Source organism: Neopsephotus bourkii, unplaced genomic scaffold (assembly GCF_033783945.1).
Source record: "Neopsephotus bourkii isolate Nb327-2 ecotype Australia unplaced genomic scaffold, CSIRO-AGI_Nbou_v1 NB_1052, whole genome shotgun sequence".
In the NCBI taxonomy this organism is placed as follows: Eukaryota; Metazoa; Chordata; class Aves; order Psittaciformes; family Psittacidae; genus Neopsephotus; species Neopsephotus bourkii.
In genome coordinates this window covers 2,257,538-2,277,460 of record NW_026901541.1, presented here as the reverse complement: position 1 = coordinate 2,277,460, position 19,923 = coordinate 2,257,538, and the positions used below count along the sequence as shown (strand labels likewise).

General features: G+C 36.2%; 1 protein-coding gene and 1 pseudogene across 1 annotated transcript in view; both read left to right on the top strand.

Annotated features, from left to right (window-relative positions):
• GPC6 (glypican 6) overlaps nt 1-19,923 on the top strand; it is a 738,749-nt gene that overhangs the window by 522,205 nt on the left and 196,621 nt on the right. The gene's annotated exons all lie outside the window — the stretch shown is intronic.
• On the top strand, nt 10,699-10,868 carry LOC133216439 (U2 spliceosomal RNA; annotated as a pseudogene).

Here is a 19,923-nt window from a genome sequence, read left to right as displayed (position 1 = left end):
GATTGAAAGGAGCCATCAGGGCCATAACACTGAGGACTGTCATGCCCTGAATCCCATGCAGACCAACCCACAGAAGCAGCACCCAGTCTCCAGTGGGTCATCTTTTTGGCTGCTCTAAAGTGTTTTCTCAGCACTTGAGACCTACTGCTCACCTAGTCCTAGGTGATTTCCCCCTTAGGAGACTGCCTGGTGGCCAACAGTAGAGGCTGAAACACAGATCTCCAAAGCTAGCAGCACAGGTCATTGCGCTTGGGTGTAAACATGCTGAGAGTAGGAGGGTGTGAGAATTAGCATCAACTCCTGTCATCTACTGAGTAGCAAAACCGGTGGTTTACACAAATGTTTGCAATTCAAATGAAGAAGGTATGATTGCATGTAATTTAACAGACCTGATCAGCCTTGTCGTCCCTGAGTAGTGAGAACTCAATCTTTTGCTATTCAAACACTAATTAAAAAAAAGTCTTCCACTGGTTCTAGTGATAATAATTTCACTATATCTCTTTTCTTCATAGGGCTGAATGTCTTAGCATTTAATTACTGTTAACAAGACCTTTAAGAGCAGGATAAAAAATTTCATGTACTGTTATAGCATTAGCATATTAAATGTAATTGTCAGGTGCCCCTCTTAGGATTACTGCTCTTCATTGAAGCATATTAGGCTTTTTCTTCATTGTCATTTAAACTTCATTAATATAGAAATTCATTCCTTTTACTTTCTATGGCACACTTGCAGTAAAGATTGTGTAAGCAGACAATTCATTTTGTTTGATTGATAGAAATTTGATCTGATTGCATTTTGATTTGGAACGGTCTGAAAGGTGAATTAGTCTTTCTGAAGTTGAAATAAGCATGGGAATAGTTGTGCTATGTAGAAGTAAATAAATTAGAAGCTACTTTTCTTTTTCTTTTCTTTCAAGGTGTTCATATTTATAGAAATTTGCACTTAAATGGCTGGAGTTTAATACTGCTTCAGATTTCTAATAATTGGCTTTTGTTTTGGAAGGGCAATCCTGATTATTATAAGGAAGCAAATATTTTAAAAGTCATTCTTAAAGTCATAAAGCGTGACCACAGTTAATATTCTACATCAAGGCTCCTGTTACTAAGCGAACGCAGTTCATCCTTCCAGAAGTAGTGTAGTGGTTAATTTTACGGCTTCTCTGGTTAAAACAGAAAAATAGGATGAGAAGTTGTTTTCTTAAAACAGTGTGTAATATTCCCCACTCTGCAGTAGTGCCAAAAAGCTTCTGACACGTGGAAGAAGAGAATAAAACATCACTAGCACTGACCTTTATAACAAGAGGTTACTTCTCAGTTCTTCTGCTACTAGTTAGCATTAATATCTAAACATTATTTTGCATTGTTTTAATCGGCAGTTCTACTAAGATTAGGACAAAAAAATAGGTGATGTTTCCATGCATAGCTAATTTGCTATTATTTTTCCCAGTCTCATTTGCTTTGTCAAACAATAATGTGTAGATTCCCTCAACCTTGTGATACAAGCATAGCAAGTGACGATTTTAGGTGGCACAAGACATTCTGTTTTAGAGCAGTGAAACACACACATCTTTTTTATATCTGGTTTGATTTGCATGGTTGATGATGATCCAGAAGGAAGCAGTGAATGCTTTACTTTCAGGAGATGGCAGGTTTGGAGCACAAGGTCATGTTTGTATCAGGGAAGCATTCATGTGGGGCAATGATGATGTACCAGCCTGCAAAAGCATTGCATGCACAGACAAAAGGTCTTGGCTTTGGTGTCAGAGAAAGAAAGCCGAAGCTGGTGGAACATGTTTTCACTTGATAAAAATAAAGCTTCCTTTTACCCCCTTAGTCTTAAGGATTTGTTATCTAAGCTTATTTCAGTTAGTGCTTTTTGTAAAAAAAATCCTTTTCTTTCTGCAATTCATTCTGATTTTGTCATTAGTACCTTTACACTGAAGAAACATATTTTAATTCAAATGTATACATATGTGATTGTGCACAGGGCACCAGTTTGTTATTTTTTCCTCTCTTCCTTATTTAAACTTTTCAAGAGGTCTCAGATTGAGTAAACATGACAAAAACTTTAATGGATAAAACAAGTTAACAATTATATAGCAAGTGTTCGATTCCAGTACAACGTGGTTGAATGAGAATGAGACAAAGATTGCCAAGAAACACTTGATTTCTTTTATGTGGAGAAGATGCAGCTTATTACGTAGTTATTTAACATGACATAATATCACAGAGCCATTTCCCTCTGTGTGTGCTGGTGGTTGTGCCTCAGCTGAACACCAGATGGACCTTTCCCAACAAGCCAGAGCTGGCACCTCAGCCTTGGCATGGACACCAGCATGGATGTGGCATTTCACATTTTCATCTTCATTGGATTTGGTGAAAGTGGAGAAGGGAATCATACATCTGAAACAAACAATTTAGATTTACTCTGCTTTTTTTTCTGAAACTAAGGGCTCTAATCATAAAAGTGATGATTCACTGCACCATAATCCAAGAGCCTTTGTCTTGGACTTGGGATTCACATTGTCTCTTTTTCCTACATGCTAAGTGAGTAAAACTCGGAAAGGTGCTTTTGCCTACTGACACAATGCATGCAATTGCCCTTACAATGACAGCAAAGAAACAATGTCCCAAAGTGCCGAAGTCTACTTGGTAAAACAGCCAAATTTGCTTCATTTCTTTCACAGTAGCTGAAAGGAGAAATTTGCCTAAAGGAATGATTCTGGAAACTTCCTCTTCTCTGAACTGCTAAAATGATGCTACCAAGAAGTTTTGTTAGGAAGAAAGAGAAGTAATTGGTGGTTAAAAATATGAGGGACCTGAAAACAACCAGTGTAATGTAGTGTTCTCCTGAAGAAGCACAGGGAAAGGGAGCAGCAAATCCCTGTATAATCAGTTATTCAGATCATTATCTTATGTTGTAAATAGGTAGAATGAAGAATGGACTGGCTCTGTTTAGAATGTGGGCTGCTGTTACTGAGCAGCGCTAAAAGCATCCAAGCCAAATGCATTCATGAAGATGACCTCATAGACATTTTATTTGTGATCAGTTTGTAGGTAAAGAAGGGATGGACCAGCAGACACCATTATGATAACAAACTCAGTTCTAGTACAGAAGTATTTTTCTAAATTAGCTCAGTGACAGAGTTAACACTGTGTTAATAAAACCTGCCGGTGTCATAGCCTGGGACAAAGCCTGAGAAATAATTGGAAGGAATACAAAGAGACTGAAAATATGAGCAAAGGGCTCTCTTCTAAGGGTTCATAAGGAAAATGAACAATCACACACTCAAAGGAAACAAAGAAATCAAATTCCCAGGCAGAAAAGTTGAAGTTAGAGCTATTTAATAAACAATGAAAAGATACAATATTTATTACAGAAAAAAAAAGAACAAGCTAAATGAGCATGAGTATACTAGCTGTATTACACAGAAATATCTAATATGACGACCTGAATTTCAAGCAGAAAGGGGAGATATTTCATAAGGGTACAAAAGCTAGGTAGAAAAATATCATTCAGAAAAGGAAACTTTGCTTCACACAGTAACTAAACCTTCATGTCTAGCTTTGTATGAGCCTTCCAAACATGATGAGAAAATAAGTTCTTCCTGCAGGGGAGGTATGGAGGAGATTTGCACTGTGAAGAAAAATCTAGGTTTTCAGGAATATGGACTAGATGTCCAAAGGTGATTTTTTTTTCTTTAGCTTTAGTAGTTTTGACATAAAAAAATATTTTCCATAAAATACCCTAAATATATTCAGTAAGTTATAATTTGGAAATAGAAAACAGCCATCTATCAGTAAATTTCTACTTTACAGAGAAGGTTAATCTATAGTTTCTTTTATTTTATGTTGCGGTTATTGTAAAAAAATATCCAGAAACTTCAAAGCATGAAAGATTCATTTCACCATCCCAGAATTCTTTGCTATTTTTCTCCCAACAAATTGAGTTGTAAGTCATTTTCAGGTGGTTTCTCCGATAAGCTTAGGCAAGTGTAATTTCATGCAGTGCAATTCAGGCTTACATTCCCACTGTGCAACAGAACTCATCAGTCTGTCTTCTGGACAGAAAGGCAAAACCCCTCAGAATTTCTTAGTGTCAGTTTTTTGTGGGTTTGTGTTTTTTTTGCAGTGCAGCATAACTCTTTCCTGGGAATGGAATGTACCTTGTGTTTGTTTCCATTTATGGCCGAGAACAACCAATGTAATTCAAACAAAGCTTTTATAACTATTTAGAGAACTACATAGTTGCTAATAGTGCCATATTAATATTGTGGAGAATTAAATGCTCTGTTAGCTGAAGAATGAAGGCAGCAGTAAAAGTTTTTATCCTTTCTACTGGAGACTAGCATGGATAACAGACTGATTGAGCACCCTCAGTATAGTTCTTCAGTTTTCCAGCAAGAATACCACTGAATGCAAAACATGATGGTGATGATGTGATGGATGGAGCTTGCTAACTTGTCTCTTTGTCTCATGCTGGCCACCAAACAGTCTTCAGACAGTATGAACAGAAGCCAGAATCCTGCAGTTATCTCTGTATGAAGAGAATACTTTTCAAGACTGGAGCCATAATATAGTCATTATCAGTTTGCCTTAAGATTGGAGACTTTATTTTCTTATCCAAGGCCAAGATGTAAGGGCTGCTTGCAAGAAGATTTTGTTTGCATCTTCTAAATCATACAAAAATGAGGAAAAAAGAAATTGATGACTTGATTAATCCTTGAAATGGTCAATGTTGGGGGGAGTTCTGTCAAGCTGATACTCCTATTTTGCTATTGACTAAGAAGTACCAGTCTTTTGCAGCTCTTAAAAGGTAAAGAGATTTCATTACACACTATTTTCACATTCCTACTTTAGTCGGAATTCCACATTCCTACTAATTCCTAGTGGAATTCCTCATTCCACTGAATTACTTCACCTTCTATTCCAGAATCTCCATTTTTAGAGGAAGGGCCATAATATTGTAGAACTTTGAGGCAGAAGAAAAAAATAAGAAATGGTGGGAAAAGCTCTTCATTTTATGTTTCAATGCCACTTTGATTATCACATGACATAGATAAAGCAACAAACACGTACTTGAAGATTAATTGCTTTTCAGCCAATGGCCTTGTAAAGACACAAACCAGCAAAATCTTGAGCAGAAAAAATTGTTGTGATGGATCAATCATCCTGATTTTATTCTCAAACTATTAATAACATTAGAGTGTGCGTTGAGTGAGTTATCATAGATCCTTCCAGTATTGAATTATGAAATTAAATTTCAGTTTATAAAAACTACATAATATAAGAGAATTACCTGTTAACAGTTGAATTCTTCAAAGAAAGTTGATTAAGTGGTTTATTTGGATGAGATGGCAGGAATGATGAAATCCTACAAAGGGTAGGAACTATCATGTAACAAAAGTGAAGAGACAAAGCAGACACAGAATAGAGGTTCTTAGTAGGAGATATTGTGGCACCAGCTGACGGATTCAAAATATGAAGACTGGTGTTTGGAATAATTTTGTTATTTGGGTTTAATTTGTTTGTGCTCAGAAAAATATTTTTATACAGTTGTTTGAGCTGTTTGAAAATAATTCTAAAAATGTTTGTAGCTTAACACAAGCTCTATATGTTTTAATTGTTCCCTAGACTGTTTCCTGGTGCCTGATGGGCCTACTGCTACCCTATAACATAATGAGCACTAACTTTCCCATTCTCCACCTCATTACTTAGGTGCAAGATGTGTGAAAACAGCAAGACTTGTTGAAAGAGCATTCAGAAGTTTAATTTCTGCTACTGTACTTAAAGAGAGCTCTTCATAGGAGATCCTCTTCACTTCTGGGGTTGGGATGGGCAAGAAGTTTGGAGTTCTTTAATTTAGGCAAAGATAGATGAAAGAGACTCTAGACAAAAACAGAGAACTGTGGAAGTGCACATACTGCAGCCAAACTACACACCCCTACAACTATGTAAGTTTCACTTCTCTGCAAGCTGTTTCTTCACTTCTTATTGCATTCCTATACTACTGTCAGTGATCACTTACCTCCCATATATGCAATCATTTCTTCTACTGCTTTATTTCTTTTCTTTTTCAGGAAATTTTTATGAAATTTGTGGCATCACAAATGGTTATATCCCCCTCAAAAACACTTTGCCTCTGTGCATTATAGTGGCCTCTATTATAGTCGCAGTTCATTGCACTGTAATAAAAAGCATAAAAACTTTCAAGGCAGTTGACGCTGTTAAGGTTGCATTTGCCTATTGCACCAGACATTGTGTACTTACAGAATAAAGCAACATGTAAGTATTTAGACTGAAGCGGTCTTCTTTCTCTAACTTTATGTAATGCTTCTATTGAATGTTTTCTCAGTTGTCTAGAGGAGTTTCTATGTGTCACTCTTTCTGCTGCTGCTGAACCCAGGACAGCTATGATTTTCTTGCACCTTTAAATAATAGTTCTATTTTGAAATTCTATAAAGCATTAAATTTATTTTTCAATGGATACAAATTACTTTCTGAAAAATGTTAGGGCTTTTTCTTTTTTTTTTTTTTGCTTGTTTTATTATAGGAGCCTGATGATAAGGTCCTAACCCTATATTTATGTTCTTAAGTTTAATCGTCTACTTTTTGGAAGGGCTAAGCAGTCTGTTCCATGCAAGTTAATAGGGATTTGTTAGATGCCTGGTCATTTTGAAATTACCCAAAGACTAATTTTGGTAGATGCTTAGTTGGAGGTTTTTTGAAAGCTTGGTCCACATACCTAGCTTTTCACATAAATCAGAAGCTGTAATTTATGAATAGCTTGTAACCTATCATCTGTTCCTCTTAACACCCATCTTATACTCATCATTTACGAACAACAATCAAAAAAAACCCCAAAGTTGGCATCAAGTATAAATAAAATCAAAATGAAATTAAATAGCACTAGAAGGAAACTGGTATCATGCCAGGGAATTCAAAGAAATTGGGACCATTAAATTAGATGAACTAAATATACCCAGTAGCCCTCTTCAGACAAAGCCCAAAATATGCAAATCCTTTTTCTGTCTTTGAAAGAGAGGAGTGTATTTCCCTTCACCTTGGATCAAGAAGAAAGTATGCACTAAATTTTCCAGGGCTGAAAATAGAAGAGGACATGACTCTAAGCAATAGGGTCAGATATCCCCCTGCAATTAGCTACTTGGAATAATTGGGAAGCAAAAAGAAAACCCATAATGTTCAGCATTTTAGAAGAGGTCCGTACTATGATTTGTTCAACTATACACAGATATCAAAATCTAACCTACACTCCCTTAAACATATTCCCTTCGACCCAAAACCAGGCATCTAAAATTCTCTCTTATTGCTCTCTTTTGGTGCTATAATGACTAATTCTTGCACAAGTATCTCCATGTGTATATGTTTAAAGGTAAACACGAAGAATCCACTTTTTTTTTCCAACTGGAAAAGTGGAAGGATGTTACTGGGCAATGATGTGCAATTGCTTTGTAGAATAATCATAAGAGCCAAGTTGAAAGAAGCATTAAGAATGGTGAGGAAAAAATGCCAGACTAGGCTCTGCATAATCAAGCAAAAGTGGTTCTGTGCTCACCAGAAGGAAAAAAGTGTTGCAGAAAAGTAGGTTAAGTATTACCCAGGTACAAGTCAGAAATAGAAGAGGAATTCCTTGATAATATGGAAGTCAAACCCCCAGATAAGCAGAAGTGAAAACTCTGAAAAAGCATTGAGATAGAAAAAGAGAACTGCCACAGCAGGAGATAATGATCAAATTGAGCAGTTAGACATGTTGTGCAGTAGTGTTTGAATAAGAAAATGATGTGAATTATGGTCAGTTAGTCCTCCTTGCAACACCTGAGAAGCTTGAAATGCAGACTGCATATCTGAGAGCAGTCTTGCTGACTGCATGTCTATGATCCCAGTGCAAAACAGAAACGCATCTAAAAAGAAAATCAGTTCTCTCAAATAGAGAGAGCAGCAAAACTGTTCTGATCACTCATAAGTACCCAGAAGTACTCACTAAGTCTTATTTGCTGTTCACTGACCTGTGAATTGTTTTACTGACTTAAAAAGGGCATTATGCTCAGAGTGGTGCAGAGGGCTGTGGGATGTCTTAGTTGCAACATCAGCAAGAACTTACTAGCTCTGATGAGAAAGAAATAAATGCACACATAATATTGGCCGTCCTGGTCAATGATAAGTTATGCAATAATTTGAGGTGACAAGTGACACCAGATTGACCCAACATGTTTCAGCTCCTTCCTGCACTAACAAACATGGAGAGTCAAAGACACTTTAAAATTTATAGTAAGGTTATCACTATCTGAATTTCTTGACGATGCCAATCTCCTAGATACAGCCAGTAAGTATATGCAGATTCCTTACAGGTGCCTTCCCACATGACTGATGAATTATCTCGGCTGCATATTTGCAGTGAGTAAAGGGTAGGGATGTGGTGGATTAGCACTAAAAGGAGAGTATTCTACTAGAGAGAGAAATAAGATTTTAGGGGTAGCAAAGCAGGCAACTCCAAGGTTGATAGCTTTGTCTACTTGATAAACTTCATCATATTCCTACATCGAACATTTTTCAAGTGATTTCAAAGGGTAAAATCCCACAAGTAGCCCTGGGCTATTTTGAAGAAAAAAAGCAAAGGAATCTGTAGAAACAAAACATGTTTAAGTTGCCCATATTCTTGGTCCTTCTTCATGAAATTCAAAAGGCCAAAAAGAAATTGAAAGCATGCGTTAAAGACTGACTATTTGCTGAAGACTTTCCTATGCAATAGAAAGCAAGATGTTGGTTATCCAGGACACAACAGAGTATATAATGCTTTGCTTATGCTCCTGCTTCATTTCATGATGTTAATGAATCACAAGATGGAGAACAATAGACTGGACAGTAAAACAAAGTCTGTGTGGATCATATGCAAGTACAGAGATGGAAAGGGAGCATCTTGAATTGTTTTCCTGATTTCTAAAGTGAAGAAGTGTCAGATTTTTAAGATATCCCAGTAAGGGATACCTTAAATATACATTGCTGGGTTCTAATGATCAGCCACTGGCTCCGCAATATAATACACAATGTCTTGTGTATTAATATTAATATACAGAGTAGCACAGAAGGAGAACAATACTTTATAAATAGCTCACTATCTATTTATAGGATCAATAAATCCCCAGTCCATTATGTGGGCCCAAATCAAGTGAGATCACCTTATAGCTCCATGTTAACATTTCCTCTTTTACGGTCTTTCAAACACTCGTTAGTTTTTCACAAAGCTACTTGTAAATATAGATACCATATATAAAATATTTAACAGATGCTGAAGTGCACCTTGTGATGGTGACTATGGTCTGGAATGACCCGTTTATGGGATGTGTGCCCACATTTCTGCTGAGTATTGCACCTGCAGCTTTTGGAACTGCATAGTAAAAAGTAAATGTAAATCTTCATCCCACCATTTAAGTATTATTTTCTTTTCTTTTAAATCTCTTCCTAGTACCTCCTTCCCTATAGACACAAAATGTATCAGCAGAGGGGTCCTCACTAGTGTCTATATGTCTTACCTCCAAGCCATGGTAAGAGAAACAAAGGAAGGTATTTAAGTTTATAATAGTTGGGAGAATTAATATCTCTGCAGTAAGAATAGGGATTCTTCTCAGTGTTTGTCTCCAAGTTAAGTTATGTGCTAAAGAAAAGCATGGTCCAAAGTACTAACACTAGACGACTGCATTACATGAAGTCAAGTATATCATTTTCCTGAAATTGTTTAATTGGATCATATTAAAATAAACTAGTTCTCTGTAAAAGATCCATCTTTCTTCTTCCTTCACACTGATGTCTACATAAACAAACAATCATCTAAATATATAGTAAAATTAGATCCATTGTCTTGTTCCCTCATATTTAACGGGAGGGTGAATTACAACAACAAATTGCCTCTATTACACTTATTATAAAATTACAGCTTAGGTACTATAAATTTTGGAAAGTATTTTAATGGAAAGTGAGGACATTGTAGCACTGGTTTGAAATAAATGAGTACCCAATGAAAGAAAATTTGCTGAACTCAAACTGGTTATTTGTTCACTCTTGCAGGAAGCGAATAGAAAATTATGCTATAAAATTATATCCAACAATCAGGTTTGCTCTTTCCTTTTATGGAGAGATAGACTAAATGTGAATTTACTATTCAGACTTCATCTAATCTACTGTGAATTTTAGGTTCATGTACAAACCAGAGGTAGAGTCTACAAGCATATGAAAACATTCCTTTTAACATTTTTTCCTTACAAATTCTCAGGAGGTACGTGGTAGTTGGTGGTTGCTTTTTTTTCCTTTACCCAAAACTGAGCAAGAAAATGTATTCTATGTTGAACTGACAAGGACCTAGAAGGCACCAGATCTATAAATATAAAAATTAAAAGAAAATGTTAAGCTGGGAAAAAAGTATACCCTAAGAATATTTTCTTTTGCTCAGATAATTTGCCATAGTAATGTAAAACCCAACAATTTCAATTATCACATTAAACTACTGTAATTGTCCTGATTTACAGTCCTTACTTTCTTAAGTGCAGAAATCACTCATACAAAATAACATTTATATTATGGTTTAGATCTGTCAACAGCCCTTGAAAACATTTATCCTATCTCATCCTCAGTGGGATGGAAGTGCTCTGCAGTACATACTGAAAACCCTTGTCCCTGATGCACATTTCCTAGCCTTTTGCTAAGATCAAGTGCATCATCTTTTCTTATCATTTTAATATATGATACATCCTCACCTTGAAGATTTTGTATTAAATGAATTTGGAGGGCATGGGAACAAGTACCTGCTTCCTCCATCCACTCTATACATAAACCTGTGCTACGGGGAACCGTGGCCAAATCGTGACTGTGTGTCAAGATGTGATATCTGCACATAAACCCACTCTGTATGGTGTGGGCTGAACTAGTTCTGAATACACCTGAAGCCAGCCAGGGCAAGGGATTTTGTATTTCTCCCCCAGCATGCCAAGTTCTCCTTTAACAAAGTGAAGGATGTTCAGCTTGTTAAATAAGATGTCAGTCCCTGCTAGATGGCAAAACCCCATTCATGATGAACCGGAAAGGACCACAGAGATTGGACTGAATAACAGTTTGACTCATGTCTCTAAGTGGCAAATGACTGAATTTACTGCTGCCTAAGTTAGATAATCCAGTGAAAGTAAAATACAGAACTGTATAATGGCTACCTGACAGTAAATTTGTATTCAAGCCAATTCACTGCCATTTGTCTTTATCTGATTAAGCCACCTGATTTCTAAAACATGCTGGAATACAATTTATATACAACAGTATAAGCCACCTCGTGGTCTGGTTTACAGAACCACAAGGATAAACGTGCTCAAACCATAAAGGCACTCTCAGTGCCAGATACCCATTTATAATGCCTGCTGAAAGATGTCTCATCATTTCCATCTCCGGTATGGATGAACTGTCATCTACAGTACCACAACCTCTTTCCAAACCTTTTAAAAGTAAGTGAAGCTTCAGTCATGTCCAAAACACAAAGGTATTTCAGAAGCTGGGAGGTTTCCTTATCAGTGCAGTGCTCTCATTCACTTTTATTCACAGTGAAGAAGATAAAGAGACATCACTGTGAAGTTAGTACTAATGTAAATCTTTGATGGAGAGACCAAATTTTCAAAAGGGTATGAGAAATAACACAAACTTGATAGTGTGTTGTGTATATAAAGGTGGACATTGCAACAGATTCTGAACCTGACAAATTTGGTCCAGGTACCACAAACCAACATTAAAAAAGTACAATTTCCCCATGCCAGACCATTCAGCAGAGTACATTGTTTCCGACAGTCTCTCTCTATATAAATGTCATACATAGAATACTAGTTCTTAAAGATCTGTGTCTTACAAGGCTGCTGAAACATTTCTAACAAAAAACTAGAGGGTAGAAGACACCTGGTTTTCTTTCTTAGACAGCAGCAGAATGAATAAAATAGATGCTGCACTGACAGATACCAAGGTTCAAGTTTTTATTTACATGGGCAAATACTGTGAGGTTCAAAACTGTGCAAGGTCTCCTGGCCATCCCATGTATTGCCTGGATTTGAAGTATTGCTTCCAGAGCAAAATAAAGAGTAAACTTGCTAATGCTTACTTGATTTTCAGAATACCTACATAAGATATTTTAAATGTAACAACTAACAGTAACTGGATTCTATAACATTAGTATCTCTGGCCCAGTAATCAAACTGGGATCACCTGCTGATTCCTCGTGTCAGTAAAATGCGATTTGATGTGTGGGGTTAATATCACTTACGTGTTTAATTCTATATTTAGGCACCAACATCTGATGTAGTTATTTGGAACCTTTTTAGAGATAACAGAGAGAAACAGATACAGGGTTTAGTCAACCTCATATTTAAGGAGGTATAAGTGTCTCAGATTTTAGATAGAACTATCAGGAAATTATTATAAAACACACAAATGAGAAACCTTGGAGTTATTTTAATGTCAACACTAAATGCTATGTATATCTGCCTTTATTCTCCCTTCATTATTCTTTGCTGTCTTGGTCAGTGACATTGACTCTCCTCCAACCTCAGAAACACGTTTCAAACAGACTTTGCTCCTTTTCTCTTTGCGTAGAACATTTGGGCTTTCAAGCAGAATAGAAAATGGAGCTGTGAGGGTGGCTGAGTTTCTTCTTAATACAGAAAGGTCGGTCTCTAGTAAGCAGATTAGGATACATCAGGTGTCCCAGACCTGCCCTTCACCAAGTGCCAAAACACCAGCGTTGATCCGGCTGTTCCGTGCATTGTCAACAACTGCAGATATAAAACCCAAAGACAGCTTTGGCAAATAATACTGGAATAATAAAAGTACAAAAATATAGAAATATTTCCTTGTACAAAATGACTTGTGGAAGTGGGTTCCTACTATAATCAGCCCTTTACAACCCATGTTCCCATTTCCTCCTCTACCTACCACGCTTCTGACTGGCTGCATGAACAGATCAGTGACATTGCTGCTGCTAGAGATCAGACAAAAAGAACTGCTGGGCACCTATTGTGATAAGGAGAAGTTGAAGACATTAAAAGTAAAAAGACTTTATAAACAGAATACATTGAGCCAAGACTGGAATCTTGAAGCACATTAAGTAGTCTCTCTCCCTTAAACGTTAGAATTGTCAAGTGTCAAGGGCAGTGAAAGACAACCTGAACCACGATAATTTCCCTATATCTGGATTTCTTCATTCAGAGGAAAAGCATTAACAAAACATTTTATATATTATCTCTCCAATTTAGATGTATATGTTCCCTCTGTAGTAGTTGAAAATAGATGTGAAAATTTTAATACTATCACTTATGAACTTTGGTGCACAAGAGAGAAATTTCTTTAATCTTCCATTTTTTTTAAGCGTACTATTCTTGCTATACAATCATTTAATGGAGAGTCACATGATACTGATTTAGCATGCAAACTCCTTATGTACTCCATTCTGTTTATTTTTTGAATGTCTGATTAGTAAGTGGCAACTGGAGATGATTATTACAGAAAGCTATTATGTTACTTACTCATCTAATATGCTGAGCTTTTATCTCTCTCAGGAAAAGTTTTAAAATAAGAATAGCATTTGCAGGAGAAAAGTCCACACACTGGACTAAATAACACTTGGCTGTCACTGGGAGTACTTGCAGTACTTGCAGAAGGCTGTGTTAGTTTCATGCATTGCATCTTTTATCTTTCATATTCCATGAATTATATGTTTTTTTTTGATTTTTTTTAATAATGTAAAAATACAGTATACCAGAGAAAAAAGAGTCTTTGAAGCTGAAGCATTCATTAATATGGTGGGATATAGTGAAGATCAGACTAAACTCTGCAGATGGATTTTATGTATTACTCTTATTTAAAAAAAATAATAGATTTTACTCCCTTTTATTGATTAATTAGACTCTAAATCTCTAATCAACTTTTTGTGAAATGGAGTTATTTTTTCCCATAATATAATTATTGTCTAAGATCCTTGTTCTGAGCAACACTGTACTATGTATAATACAAGCCCAGAATTAGATGCTTCCATGTTCTAAAACACTAAACATAATCCTGCATTTAAAATGCAAATTCTGCCAATTTTTACATGTTACTTTTCATACAATAACATTATAATGACAACCAGTTGCAGCTTCTTAATTGTCTTAAAATCTGTGTAATTTGACAAAATAGATTAAATCTTGGTACACAAGAGATTTAAACCTGAATTAATGATAACTTTTTATTAGTCACAAAGTTGCCAGATAGATCTGTTTCATAATTAGGAGAATCAAGGATCTAATAGTCAGCAATGCTATTTTGATTGTTCAGTTTATGTTGGTGTCATTTTATAGATGCTTAAATTTTATATTTCTATAGCAAACCCCTTGCTGTTATATCTTAAGTCCCAATTACTTATTAACTTCTTGTAGGTCCCAATTAAATTACTTGCATTTAGTATGAACAGTCACTTTAGAGTCTATTTCTAGAGATGGTAAAAAAAAAAATTAAACCAGTCAAGAAGAGGAAAACCATCTGAACATTGATTTGTTTCTATGAAATGTAGAGAAACTTTTATCTGAAAACCCTTAGAGAATTCAAGACGTGCTTTCTGTACTCAGAATTATATCACAGAATATTCTGAACGGAAAAAGTGAAAACATTTGCTTGTTTGCTTTTTATGGGAAAATGACAGCATGTGAGGTATAATACATGAAAATTTTCTTGAGTGCATATTCGCATTCCCTACTCACTTATGAACACAAAAGAAAAGTGAAGATGGGGCTGCAGACATCAAACTCGAGTGCAGTCTATTCTGGGAACCATTTATAGTCTAAGTAAAAGTGTAGTTAAATAATTACTTCATTTCAGCAGGATCCCATGGTAAGAATCAATAGTCAGGCCACTGATCTTGCATTAATTTGCCCTTACATTGTCACTAAATCTTGTCACAGTCACACTTTTGTGACACCCTGAATTAACCTTGACTATAACCTTCATTTTAAAATAGAAGTTTGGGCTATTATTCTTTTTCTTCCCCTCTCCAAGGCTTCAATGGCTGCGTTCTGCAATTAATCATATTCAGCAGAATTCACATATACAAGACATGATCTTCAATTTTAAAAGGTGTAACAGGTGTAACAATCATGCAAAAAATGTCTTCCAAAACATAACGAAAACAGTTACATGTTTAACTTACCTGAGCCTCGGCTGAAAATCACTTAACTTTTACTTTAAGCCTTGCATATTCTTTGAAAGTAAACACTGCATTTTGAACTGAAGTCATAACTCCAAAAATATGTTAGAAAAAACAACATACAAAGATACAAAGAAAACAAAACAATTATGACTAAAACATTGCAATATTATTTGCAAGTTTTTGGCTTATTGTTGATGTCTTTTTTGGTTTTATTTTCCATGTGAAAGAACCTTCTGATCTTTGCATTCAGCAGACAGCACCTGCAGTACATTTTAAATTTGCCTGGATTGTATTTGCTGTCAGAGATCTCATGTTCCTGCAAATACAAAAGGCTTCCTGATCCTTTCAACTCTTCAGAGATCTACTAAAAAAAATGAATTGCCTCAGAAAATTTTGTGGATACTATTTTATAGCTTTAAAACTGTATGAATGCAAACATAAAGCAGCTCCCTGTCCAGACTGACAGATTGGGATTTATGGACAGACAGCATTTTCATGTCAGGGTTTGTTAAGAAATGAGAAGCTGCAACGAGTCTTTATTGTTCTGGAAATACAAAACGTGCTCTTTCAATCCTGTCTAAAGATTTGATATTATGTAATTTCTTCTCTGGTGATACTTCATTAAGTTGTACAGAAAACTCATTATCCTCCCTCTCTGGAAAAGTCAATGTAGTAAATGGATCTTTTTATTAAAAGAATCAGTTTCAGATCCTTTGCTTTCCTGAAGGCTTGGAAGCTGAGTGTAGCCTCACCTTCTGTCTAACATCCATGGAGGGACCTGTCCTACATGTTATACCCTGCCTTAATCCTGTGCCAGACTTGGCCAGGTTACTTTCATCAAGACACTGGACTGCTTTCTGCCTCTGACTAGGAAATGGGATAGCAACCTCTTTGCCTAAAGGGTGCCTCAGTGTTCAGAGTCAGTATTGGTCCCTGAAGCTCAGCATTTGTACTGTAAAAGACAGTTGCCACCACAGCAGACAGTAAGGAAGGTCAAAGAGCTTGGTGTCGTTTACTGCTTTACGTTCCTGTATCTGTGTATTGTGAAACACAGAAGCACACAAATGAATTGATGTAATTTTTCACATCACAATATCCATAGCAAAGAACTCAGTTATGAGGAGTGAAAGGAAATTTAGTATCTTCTATATTTAGGCTTCCTGAATGGATTTTTTTCATAGTGGTTTTATCCTGTACTACTTTGTGCTACTGTTTCAGGCAGTTTGGAAATATAAATACCAGTATAAATAAATGCAGGAACAGCACTTCCTAAGAGACTCAAGAACTTGCTGATACTCAGGTACTGGTAGTCATGACCACTTCAGGGTCCTCTCCTGTGTTGACATCCAACACCCACACTATTACACACAAACCACTGTCATACTAACTATAAAATTACAGACTGGTCTATTTTCTGGAGTTTCCCAACACTCATTATTCATTTAATTTTCCAAATTTAAACTTACAAAACTAAGCATAAAGGAACTCAGCTGGCTAGGATCTAATGAATGCTCCAAATGACACAGACTCCTAAGGGCATACGAACAAGTTTCTGAAAGGCTATGCTTCATCCAGCATAACTTATTTTTTAAATACAATATTCTAATCAGTAGTTCTATATTCCTTGCTGTTCATTTGGTTTGTTTTCCTGTATTCAAAGAGATTCAGATGTAGGAGGAGGGAATAGCTCAATAAAAAACTGGTACAAAATACATAACATTCTTCTTCGAAATGTGTTTTTAGCAAAGCCACTGACATACAGATCTGTGCTTATTTCTGCCTTATCTTCACATGGATTAATGCCTGGTTTTGTGTGACCAAAGAAAAGGTTTATCTTTGTTACTTAACTGGACAATGCTTTTATAAAATTCAGTTTTAGAGCGTTAATAAAAGCATGATAGTAAGTAATAAAGCTTAATCCACAGTATTATTTAAAATTCATATAAAAAACTGGGAAAGCTGCTCGGAGAATTTAAGCTGACAAGTCAGCATTACATGTGCTTTCTCCATTTTCTTGTTGCCAAATATCCAAACATAAAAGGACCATTTTCTAGCACTCTCAGGACTTAGCTGACATTAAATTCTTGTATTAGTCCAGAAAGGGCAATTAAACAAAGCAAAACCAAGTAACATGGACATAGCTAATAAACTAGTGCCTGCTATTTCATCTTCACATCAGTGAGAGTATCTACTAACACCAAGTAGAATCAAGCTAGAACAAAATAGATTTATTGCCACTAATGAGTGACCATAAGTGTGTTCCAAAATGTGTATTTGTAACCCATTTGTAACCCATTTTCTTTTTGGTTTTGACATTATTACATGGTAGAGAAAATACAGACAGGGGGCCTACTTGTACACAAGATAAGCTAAGAGTTAAAACATTCTATGTTCCACAGTGGCAAATTAGCTATTTTTTTTTTCTTGGAAGCCAATAAGACAAAATCGAGATCAGCTTGTCCTTTTATCCCATAATATACTTATTACAAAACCACTATTCAGATTACAGTCACATATTATTAGACAACAGATGGTCATACCTAAATTGGTTGGTTAATTCAGGTTCAGGATTTCTTATTAATAAATGAATCAAGCCTTCCTAGAACTCTCCATGAAGCCAGCCATGTCTTGCAGTTAATGACTGCTATTCAGCAAGGAGCAACAAACTTATGGAAAGTCCATCTGTATAAAATGTGTTACTGCAGCTACTTATGAGTCTTCGCTATTGTCTCCTGTAAGTGCATTTCTTCTAACACTGATAGGTACCAGAGTCTATTTTCCCACTGTGATGTAATACACTAACTGTGAAAAGTAAATGAAGGTAATCATAACAGAAAAATCTATGAAACTGACATGACATTCAACTTTAATTTTATAAAAAAATTTATTCTTCTAAATGAGATATCATGTCAAACAAGCTTTTCTAAACATACAATAATTCTTCTGCTATAAGCTTTCAGCTAGTAAAATATTTCTTAAAAGATGAAGAGCAGAAACCTGACTACAAGATCTTTCTGATTATGGAAATATAAATTCTGGTTTTGCTACATGCTTTTATTTTTCATCTAAACATTTATGTGAAATTGTGCATTATGGCTTCTGCCTACAAACTCTAAATTAAAATTCACATTGTTATCTCCATTATCCCACGTACAAAACTGAAGTGCTCACTGATGACAATACAGTGTAAGTCTGTCCCTTTTCAGGAAACATTAAGGGAGGGCTTAATCTCCAGTGACTGAAAAGCTCCTTCCTGCAATGTCTTTTTGCGTCTGGCCTGAAGATCAGGCTAACTGAAATAATTTATTGCTCTCTTCACAGGGATTGCTTACCTTTGGGTGCCCTCATGAGAGCTAGAGCTCTTCTGCACGCTAACGTGCAGTTACAATGCCTGGAAGCTACTGATGAGATGTTTCCCTCTGAAAAAAATGCAGTGGCTGTATTAGCAGGCTAACCCTTGGTGACAGCAGATTCTAAAAAGCTGCAAGGTCATGACAGAAAACCTGGGGCAAACTCCATCAGACAATGAAATGGCCCCAAGCTGGCTCACTTTGTACAGAGCTGCCAGTGTCTGATTTGGTCTAGGTTTCTGACATGAATTTGATGGTCACGCTCAAATAAGGAGATTAGCCATAAGACTGGACTTCTCACACATGAAATGAAAAATGGGGCCAGTTCTTAGTGCAAGTCAATACTTAATTTGCTCTTAAGGAGATCACTGAGACTGAATCAGTTGTGCTCAGAGCAATCTGCCCTGATAGAGGTCCCTCCCTGTGGCAGACAGGGAGTCAGTCTGCTTTGATTGCAATTGACCACTGTTTTGAGTGAGCCTGTTTTCTAGGATTAACACAAACTGTTGCAGAAAGCTTGAGGTTGAGCAGAGACAGAAGTTAATGCCAAGAGTGACAATGAAACAGAAGTCTTCATTTGGTCTGGAAGCTGAAAGAGATGTGATTGAAATTACATCTTGAAATAAAAGTAGTATTTCTTGATTCAGAGATAAGTAACCTAGAAACAGTTGTAAAAATAAATGAGAAATCCTAAGAGAAGAATTTAAAAAATACCTAATATTTTACCAGCCCAGCCCGTTTATGGGTTAATACAGGGGTATAAGATTCCCAAGTAACAGTACCTTTCAAGCCATTAAACTAACAGCTATGCTATACACACCAACGTTCACATCTCACAGCCATACCATGTAGAACAGAAACAATTTTAACAAAAGAGGACACAGGTTTTGAAAGATAACCACAACCTTGTCAGTAGTATTTGCATGCTAAAGGTGTAACATAAATTCTTCATACTCACAGAAGATGAAAACCACCAGAAGCAGCAAATAGCTTCTAGGAATCAAATCCTGACCTGTGCAAATTTGATAGGAAGACATCACCTGGCCTCAAGAGCCAGACTGACCCCTCCATTTGGAAATTCATGTATGCTGTTATAAAAGAGCTCTGAAGGTAAATAATTAAAGCAGAAGTCCTCGTGAGTCAGAGGAATAGATCCTCAGGATCTATTGGAGGCCATAGACATTTCTACATGAGGCTGTAAGAAATCAGCACGCTCCCTTTTAAGTGAGATGCAGTGGGTTGTTTTCTCCAGGAAGAAAGCAGAGGAAGTACTTTTTATTAAGAGAGTGTCTTAAAGTTTATGTGCCAGAAGAACTGGTGGGATTTGAAAGGCCTAACTATCTATAAGAT